Source organism: Macrobrachium nipponense, chromosome 9, assembly GCF_015104395.2.
Source record: "Macrobrachium nipponense isolate FS-2020 chromosome 9, ASM1510439v2, whole genome shotgun sequence".
Taxonomy (NCBI): Eukaryota; Metazoa; Arthropoda; class Malacostraca; order Decapoda; family Palaemonidae; genus Macrobrachium; species Macrobrachium nipponense.
The window spans coordinates 90,079,855-90,089,854 of record NC_061110.1 but is presented as its reverse complement, the minus strand read 5'-3'; the positions used below and the strand labels follow the sequence as shown (position 1 = coordinate 90,089,854).

Here is a 10,000-nt window from a genome sequence, read left to right as displayed (position 1 = left end):
GCGGGCGTCCATTTTCGTAATGGAATATTTAATAAAGTTGACATAGTTTTGGTACGAGAGAAGATTCGACGTGTTAATTATTGATTTTTTTTTAACTAAAATAATTTTGGTAGAGGATGCCATTTTTAAAAAAACTGTTTCATTTCATCGAATCCACGGAAAATTATGGAAATTAGCGCGGTAAATGATTTTCAACAATCGATTATTTATCCTAGCTCTTGAGATATTGACGAAACATGGGCAATGAACTAAGTTTCTTACGTTATGCCATACATAGATTCTGTAAGAATAATTCAACAGCAACAACAAAAGTAATAATAATAATAATAATAATAATAATTTGGTAAAAATCCCTGTCTTCGTCAGGTAACGTTAATCTATAATTATAAATTTTCAGTCTTTTCTAATGAATCTATTTTCTATGGGAAAATACTCACGCAGAAATCACCAATTTACCTGTAATCTATTGGATGGTAGGGGAGGTTTCGTTTTAGTTGTTAAAAAATTTATATTTGATAATAAAAGCAAGAAATGTAATTTAATTTCAATGCTGTAAAGCTAAGTGTAAAAACATTGCAAACAATATCGCCATAAATTAATTAACTAATAATAATTTATATTCAGTCTGCTTTCAAACAATCCAAATGCAAACATAAAATCTATCACATATTAAAGGGAAAAGGACTAATTCAAGGACGGTTTATTAAATGTTAGGAGTCGAAGAAGTGAAATATTGTGGTAAATAACCGTAGACTTTATCATCACCAGCGCTCTTTTGCTGAATGATCGGAGAGCGCTCAGCGTATCCGCCCAAATTTGTTTAAGAAGTTACTATTATTTCATTCATGTCCCTAATTAAATAGGACGCCAATGAATATGAATTTCTTTAATTTGTTTATAAAGGTTATCATGTATTGCAATTTGTTGCCAAATACACAATTATTCGAGCTAGTTTATTTCCAGCATTCAAATATTAAAAGCATATTTTGTTTTCATTCGCGTCTTACACGTGGCGGATGGTTCATTCCCTTGACCGAGACGTAGCTGATGGTTTTTAATTTCTGCAGGACGTCTAGGAATATAAACAGTGAGGAACGCCAGGAGCAGAGTCACTCGCCGAAATAAGAGTGAAAGGTCCCTGGTCTATTGTTGGGCTTCTTTTTATTGTAACCGGCGAGAAATTTTCGCTCTTCTCTCACAACATCATCTAGCCAAAGCCTGATGTTTTCCGAGGCAGTGAAGATTGGAATAATGAGGTTGGTAGTTTTCTATTACTATATTTGTGTGTGTGTGTGTGTTTTTTTTTGGGTGGGGGCATATTCCTTTCACCTTGTCTGGTCGAAATTAATCAGGCAATTACTCATCGTTACTTCTACGAGTTTAAGTGTTTTTCTCTTTCATTTCATAGAGCTAGTTACAAATTACTATGCATAGAGGTAAGATTTATTCTTAGATATTGAATGTAATTATATGATATGGTTTCTTAAAGTACTGTAAGAGACTCGCCAATTTACTGGGTATGATATATTGATGGCATGTTGTCTCCATATTGAGAAAAGTACTTGGGAAAACTATTGATAATTTCTACAATAAAAATATTTGTTATTTTTCCGATGAACAACTTCGAACACAAGGGTAGAGTAACACAATACACCGTTATTTATCAGAACCCAATATAAACTGCAAAATGCAGAGGGAGTAACCCGATGGAGCGCTCGAGCGAAGGAGAATTTTGTCCCCCAAATGAAATAGTAGCAAATCAGATTTTCAACTCTGTGGCGTGAGTCTAGACATTTCAGAGACCTAATTCCAAGATCAAGGTCAACCCTTGACTCTTGAGGAAAGGAGAAGGAAGAGTAGGAGAATGGAATAGGTCTAAAATCTTGAATAATCGTAGCAATCAAGAGAAGGCTAAGTAAAAGGAAAAAATTCCAAGCTCCTGGTGGGAAGAAAGAAAAGATTCGATGAATTAGCTGTCTGTTGCTGATACCAACGACTAATAAAACGACTAGTGATTCTGCAGTACCTACGAATTGGAAACTTTGTAAAAGACAAAACATTTACAAAGATACTTATAAGTTAGGGCATTAGTGGTTAAACAACGCCTCGTGATAGTCTGCGTTTAAGGTCCAAGTAAGTTATTATTAGTGAAAGTAAAGGTTACCACAAGAACAACAGAAAAGCAGGGAATAATTGTTAATGACTTGTCAAGTAAACCATAAGAAATGAAAGAAAAAATGAACTATAATAATTCCTACGTTGGTATCGAAAAAAACATTAAATGGATATAGTATAATTCTTAGGAAGATGAATCCGATTTCTCTTGAGGAAAATAGACAAATGGAAAAGTCACGATCAATCTTCAGGGAATGGAAATCACAAAAAAAAAAAACTTTCCCAACATAGCCACCGCATATGAGGAAGTGGAGCACCAGAAAGAAAAGACCCCATCAACATAATTTCTGATAAAGTGAACGTCAAGTCTAATAAGTTCAAGTTAAGCTCTCTCCGAGTTCCGGAGTCGGTTCAGGGTACATTTCCTTCAAAATTTAAAAGGAACTTTTTTTGTGAATGAGGGATCCTGCGTGGAATTTCAGATAGGGAGCAAATGTGTCAAGAAGATATTTCGGTAAAAGTGTTCTATACAAGTAGAAGTCTAAAAATGTAAATTTTTTTCGCTAGGGTGCTTTGATAATTTTTTTTCTTTGCAACATAATCATCACAATGCCGATTTTCGGGTTTGGATCTAATTTTTAGCTATTTTTTCTGATCTAGTAATGGCTGTAACTGATTTTTTTTTTCTGCCGAATTTGCCATTGTAATGAAAATAATGGACGCACGGTTGAACGTTCTACAACAAAAAGACCTACTTATTCCTGTACTTTCAATCTTAATATAAACATGATAGATCGAAGATGAACATTCATAGTTGTAGACGATGAACCAACTCAGTAATTACGAAGAGTATCGTCGGTGAATAACCTATGCAGACATCTCTGAGAGATTATGCTGGAAAAAAATTCAAGGCTGACAAACAAATATTAGAAAAGGTTAGTCTTGTTGAAAACGCTTCTGCCCAATTAAAGACGCTCCACGGCACAGTAATAACAGGATAGGCTTCAGTTAAATCTGGAGAGTCTTTCTGTAAACCAGACATTTTCGAGATTTATAAATTTTTAAATCCAAGAATAGAATTAAGACTCGAAGCGTGTGGATTTCCCCAGTATCTCGGATCTAACTTCGTTAGCCTTTTCAAGAAAGTGGGACACTCCTTAGGATTATGAACACAAGTCTCTTTTAATGAGAGAGAGAGAGAGAGAGAGTGTATTCACCCGACCACCTTTTGTGGCTCTGAATTTGGAGTACTGTGTAGATGGTTTCCAGAAAATTGAAAGGTTTGCGAATTTCTCGATAAGAAATGTCAGTTCATGTGGTGAAATGAACACGAGTCTCTTTGTGAGAGAGAGAGAGAGAGAGAGAGAGAGAGAGGAGGAGAGAGGAGAAGAAGAGGAGGGAGAGAGAGAGAGAGAGAGAGAGAGAGAGAGAGAGAGCGCCTTTTGTGGCTCTGAATTTAGAGTACTGTGTGGATGGCTTTCCAGAAAACTGAAAGGTTTGAGAGTTTCTCGATACGAAATGTCAATTCATGCGGTGAAATGACTATTCTTTGAAGTAGATGCTCCACAGCAATCCAATATTCGTCAATTATTTTTGTAGTTTTGTTCGTTTGTATAACACTGACCTTACTTAATTAAGGAACTAACATGACCTCGCTCAACATAGGAATATCAATTAGATGAAACCATCCCTTCCCCTTGAAAAATTAATTGAATCACTGGACTGCCATGAGGGTGGATCAGATATGGTTAGCTGAAAATGATTACACTACGTATTGTGCTCATCTGAGAAATAATTTATATACAGTTCTTAACAATATGTCAAAATCTTTTGTACTTTCCTAGATGATCTGGCAAGCATTTAAGCAAGTCCTGAAATAAATGTTAAGAACTGGTACAACTGAAGATATTACTTTTGATTAAGCTCGTAAAAATCTTACGTAACCTAACCACTGAAGGCTTTCTGTAATACCCTTACTTTTCATCAACAATATAAGATTTATATGGCCTATTTTCCAAGAAATTACGTTTCACAGCAAAGGATACACATAATTAAGGAGGACATTGAGCCAACTAAGCAAGAACTGGAGTTTTTGCTGTCAAAAATCCGAGAATGTTAAGAACATTCATCACGAACGACCGGTTACAAGGCCTTTATGAAGCACCGTCTGGTCTCCAATGGAAATGTCATGGGCGTGGGTGGTGGAAAGGGTAGTGGGAGGGGTGGGGTTGTTGCTGGGGGGGGGGGGGGGGGCAGGGTTGCAATCCCAGGGTGGTCGGCGCCACCCAAAAGATTGGAATGGAGCCAAAGCAAGGCGATGAACCTGAGATGCTTCCTTGTTGCAGTGTTTATTCCGCTGGAAAAAAGGAGGACGACTGTCTCTGGTCGAGGGCTTAGCCAGAAAAAGAAAAATATTGTGATTTTTATTTTTTCCTCTGAATATGAGCGCTTAAACTGCAATTATCCCTTGTGTCTGATGACGATAATTCAGTTTTTTAGTATAAAAAAAAATCTGAGAGTATAATGTCAAGCGTCAAGCAATGACTCCAGGGTCATACAGCTTAAGGGGGCCGTCTACCGCCGAATTTCGAGAAATGACCAAATTTTAGTTATTAACAGTTTCCAACTGCTTTATGTCTAAATAAACGTATCCTGAAGCAATAATACTGAAAATTTTTTAGGATTGGTTTATTGACAAATGTTTTAGCCGCTTGTATGACACTGTGAACCAAATATTGTAAAACAAGACTTGTAAAAAACTTCTGTATGAATAATTCAGGATAGGATCAAGTAATTTACACACTGTTTTGGACTGTTTGATTCGTGAATAAACATATCTTGAAACTTTATTATTAAAACAATGGTTAGATCGGTTCATGGACAATTTGAATGACAAATTGAAAAAACAAAACAGTATGTAAGACGAGTGTAAGAAGAAATTATTAAAAAGCAATTGTCACCCACAAAATATTCCATTCTCTCTAAGGAACGAGTCAAAGAAAACGGGTTATGATATAGGGATAACTTGTTCAAGATGTCCAAATTCTCCTTGGACTTTAGAGTCCAAAAATATTTTTGTTTTGCTGTTTTCTCAAAACTTACTTTTCCCAAAACTAAATGCTAACTTCTCCAAGAAGACTGAACCAAATTCAATTGAAAATTTACAGAGTGTAGTATGACTATTTATCTTTATTTTGTTCAACTCTAAAACAAATGAACTTAGAGATCGAATTTCTAGTTTTCCCCACGAGAGAATTTTCATTACTAGTTGCAGAACAAGTGGTAAAAATTTGAAGCAAATCCATTCAGTCATAATGTAGAAACAATCATTTACTTATAAGGGGGCCTTATAGCATCGGTGCTCCCCTCCAATTAATCCATATTAGATTTTAAACCAGTATCTTTTCAATGACCCTTCTCTCATCTACGATAGCTAGTTTAGTTTGAGAATGTTGTTAACATAATTTAAAAACCCATGAAAAATAGAAGTTTCTATCTGCATGATTTTGTCGAGATGTGGTATCTCGTGATTCCGTTGCCGTCTTCTATTAGTTCAGATTTTATATACACAAGAATATTGTATTCTCTGACTTATCATTTATTTCTGATATTTTTCATCCAATGGCCACGAATGTTGTTTTTTATCTTAAGCAATTGCTCGATTTCCCACTGGGCACTTTCTTGGGCTTCTGTCTTTTAGTACGGTTAATCTTCAAATGCGAGTATTTGATCACGCATGTTGGTATATTTTGGGTCAGTTTTCTTCGAATAGGAGCATTCAAAAATGTTCCCTTTTTTTTTTCACCGTAAACTTCTTAAACCAAGTGGCCACAAATACGGGCCCGAATGGTATGCTGTATATTCTGCTGGTATGTGAACCATACCATATTATCAAGGGTGCTTCGATACCCCTGTATCAATCTGTTTTCAGTTAAGTACAGCACATTTGCAATAATAGCAAATCAGCGCATATGCCGTCAATGTGTCAGTGTATGTTTACCTCTCCCTTCCAGATCAAAATGTCGACGAAGCTTGACTTGACAGTGAAAAGCAACTCGATGGAACAGTTAGATTCAGAAGGGTGGCGAGAAACTGAAATCGAGAACCTAACCGAAAGTAAGTCTTTATCCACTCTGTCCTCATTCGAATTCTGCTTATCTTAAACTTCTGTAGTATGTTGTCAATAGAATGGCTTGACATACGACTAGGATTTTCCTGCGGCAAGTTTTACTCCCTGTGGCAACTGTTAGGACTAGTATATTTCATATAGAATATAAGCATAGAAAACCTAGCTCATTTAACTGAAGGCCATGTAATATAATATATTTAGAGATAGCTTTATTAATCCATTATATGAAAGCGACTTATTTATACGCTGAAATCTTAGAGGCATTGCGTATGGAGACCAGTCCTGAACTCTAGTTAGTACCACTAAAGCGTATAGTTGCACCACGGCACCATTGAACGCATCAATAAAATGTTATCGTTGGAGTACGGGTCCATATAGGCAGTGGAGCTGTTAGGCATACGACCAACGGTAGGCCTACGTATTCAGCAGTAATCCTAAATTAACTGGCCCATATCCTTGGCTGCAGCCTTTTTTGAAAGTCTTGTCGTGTCTTACATTTTTTGAACCATCCAGTTGATTGGCTCAAGTCTCCAGTGGCTCTCACTGTACTTTATTGGGATGATACTCAGATTCCAACGTTAAGCAGTAGGATCCTTGCAGAAATAGCAGTAGAGGTTGAAAGGGGAGGTCTATTATTCCCCTAGGGAGATCATTTTAGGCGCGGTAGGACGTAAAATTGTAGATGTAGTTTGGGGACGTAGTAGATTCACATCATCCGTGCATTTGATGTCTAGGCCAGTAGTCCCTTACGACGCTCCTGATTGGCTGTTGATAAGCCAATCACAGGGCTGGAAACTCCCAGTCTCTCTCGAGAGTTCACATGGGTAGGATCTATGTTCCATATCTCCTGAGGGATAGGTCTTTCAAAAGGATCCCTCGAGAGAGACTGAATTTCCAGCCCTGTGATTGGCTTATCACCAGCCAATCAGGAGCGTCGTAAGGGACAGGCCTAGACATCAAATGCACGGTTGATGTGAATCTACTATAGTAATGACTCAGTCGCCCGGCTAAAATGATTTAATAATTCTCTGGCTGAAAATTCAAGATAGTTTCTTTAAATTCATTGTCCATTATTAATTTTACAGTCAATCTGTTAAAAGAACTGTCATAAAGTTTCCCACTGGGTGATATTTTTCGTTATACTCACATTTATTCCTTTATTCCTTGGAAAATATTAGAGTAGTGAATTGACTGTCCGTTTGGTTGTCGGGTAAGAAAGGTCCAAAAGCCAGTGTCGAGACAGAGATCGATGGCAAGGCGTGAGAGGAAATGGTTATATGATACCTGAATATACCTAAGGGGCCAAAAAAGTTATTTGAGAAGTTAGGAGGTCATAGAGGATATATATATATATATATATATATATATATATATATATATATATATATAGTATATATATACATATTTATGATTAAAATTAATAAATATCTGTTTAATATTCTTATACACACACACACGACACACACACACACACACACACACACACACACACACATATATATATATATATATATATATATATATATATATATATATAGTATATACATATATGGATACAATTATTGACTAAAACTCGTTATTATCAAGGATAAAAGCTGTATAGCTGTGTCTATTTTGATTTTTATAATGACTGAAACTCCTGACCAGAAACATGTAACAAAACAACTTATTCAAAGACCAACGTCACCCAAAGTTAGTCAATTTATTTTCTAATGAGAACCTTTTAGCAGAAGACTTCGTAATATTCTAACACAAACACAAAACCCCAATAGTAGAGAAAGCAGATATAAATCATCGTAGGCAACGTGGATATCTTCTGATCAAAGACGCAACGAGAGAGAGAGAGAGAGAGAGAGCGAGAAGAGAGAGAGAGAGAGAGAGAGAGAGAGAGCCTTGAAAACGTCATTCATCGACCCTGCCCACCAGCCAATCAAAGCCGTGTTTTAGAGAAGAAAGTTCGTTACTGCATTCTAGTTTTCAGGTTGCAGTTAAAACTAACCCATCATAACTCTTCTCTCTCTCTCTCTCTCTCTCTCTCTCTCTCTCTCTCTCCTCTCTCTTCGTAAATAGATATAGATATTATATATATATATATATATATATATATATCTATATATGTAGGTATTATATATATATATGTATGATATATATATATTATGTATAGTATATATATATATATATACACTTATTACACACACACACACACACACAACACACACACACACACACACATATATATATATATATATATATATATATATATATATATATATATATTGAGAGAGAGAGAGAGAGAGAGAGAGAGAGAGGAGAGAGGGGTGGGTGTTGTGACAGTTACTCTAGGTTAGCATTAGGTGCAACCTACATACATACATACATGCCTATATATGTACTACATATGTATACATACATACATACATATTCCACCATCACAGAAGAACAGCTAAGGCAAATCTCAGTGATGCAGACGACTCAATTACCAGAAACATTCTAAGCCGAGCCAAACAATACCGACGACCACGGAGCACAAAAGAGACACCGTTGGTTCCAGTCAACGACCCCATCAAGAACAGTGTATGGGAAGGAGAAAAAAAAAAAGAATAAAAAAGATAAAAACGACCACCATATCTCGCTGGGGAGGGGGAAGTTGCAGTCGATGACCCACTGCCCCCCGACCCCGCAACCCGCCCCCCGTTTCCCCTGCGCTGGGTCTTTGATGTACAGAGTCTCCCGGAGGAGGTCATTTGGTAGTTGTAATGAGTCGTTTCCGGTTTAATTATCTATATTCGGAACTTTTATGTGCGTATTTATATGTAATTATTATATATATATATATGTATGTTTATATATGTACGTTATAAATTATACAAATATGTATTATATGGATTGTATATTGTATTATGTATGTGTACCTTATATATGATGTAAAACTCCTCGCATCATATATAATGTATACATGCATACATACACACACATATATATGTTTTATATATAGATATATATATATATATAAATGGAGTTAATAGATTTATATTTTTTATTTATATTGATATAATACATATGAAACATATTACATATATATATATATATATATATATCTATATATATATAGATATATATATGTATGTATAATATATTTATATATTTGTATGATATACATACATATGTAAACATATTACATATTATCTATAAGATATATATATATATATATGTAAGATTAATGTATTTGTATGATATACATACATATGTAAACATACTTTACATAATATATATATATATATACATATATATAATATGTATATATATGTTTATAAATATATATACTTTATATATAAATAAAGTTTTTTGCCACGAAGGAAGAAAAAGGAAAAACCTTTATTTATACATAGCATCACGTTTTATATACTTCGTAATCAAGTTATTCATACACACACACACCACACACACACACACACCACATATATATATATATATATATATAATATATATATATATATATATACACAGTATACTTTACTCGGTTTAGGCTTAAAGAATACAGAACAGATAGCAATTATTCCTCCGGACATATGTGCCTTTTCTATTGGTCTGGTCGGTTGGAAATGGTCGTAGATTAACAGAAGTGACACGAGATCCCCACCCAAATCTAGTTTAGAGTTCATCTTTTTCCCTTTTTTCTCCTTCCAGATTAGGTATGGGGACATTAAAAAGAGAGGGGGTCTTTTGATCAAGTTATATTTATCCTTTTCGTATACA

The 10,000-nt window shown here is 35.2% G+C and overlaps 1 protein-coding gene and 1 long non-coding RNA gene across 6 annotated transcripts in view; one reads left to right on the top strand and one right to left on the bottom strand.

The window, feature by feature from the left end:
- LOC135218443 (uncharacterized) overlaps nucleotides 1-10,000 on the top strand; it is a 127,265-nt gene that overhangs the window by 13,338 nt on the left and 103,927 nt on the right. For 2 of the 3 annotated variants that reach the window (XR_010315326.1, XR_010315327.1), the window contains exons 3-4: nucleotides 1,068-1,256; nucleotides 6,129-6,231. This is a non-coding gene — a long non-coding RNA (uncharacterized LOC135218443). The remainder of the gene's footprint in view (nucleotides 1-1,067; nucleotides 1,257-6,128; nucleotides 6,232-10,000) is intronic. The other variant, XR_010315328.1, reaches the window with a different exon arrangement.
- Nucleotides 1-10,000, bottom strand: part of LOC135218442 (probable sodium/potassium/calcium exchanger CG1090) — a 139,627-nt gene that overhangs the window by 35,672 nt on the left and 93,955 nt on the right. The window lies entirely within an intron of this gene.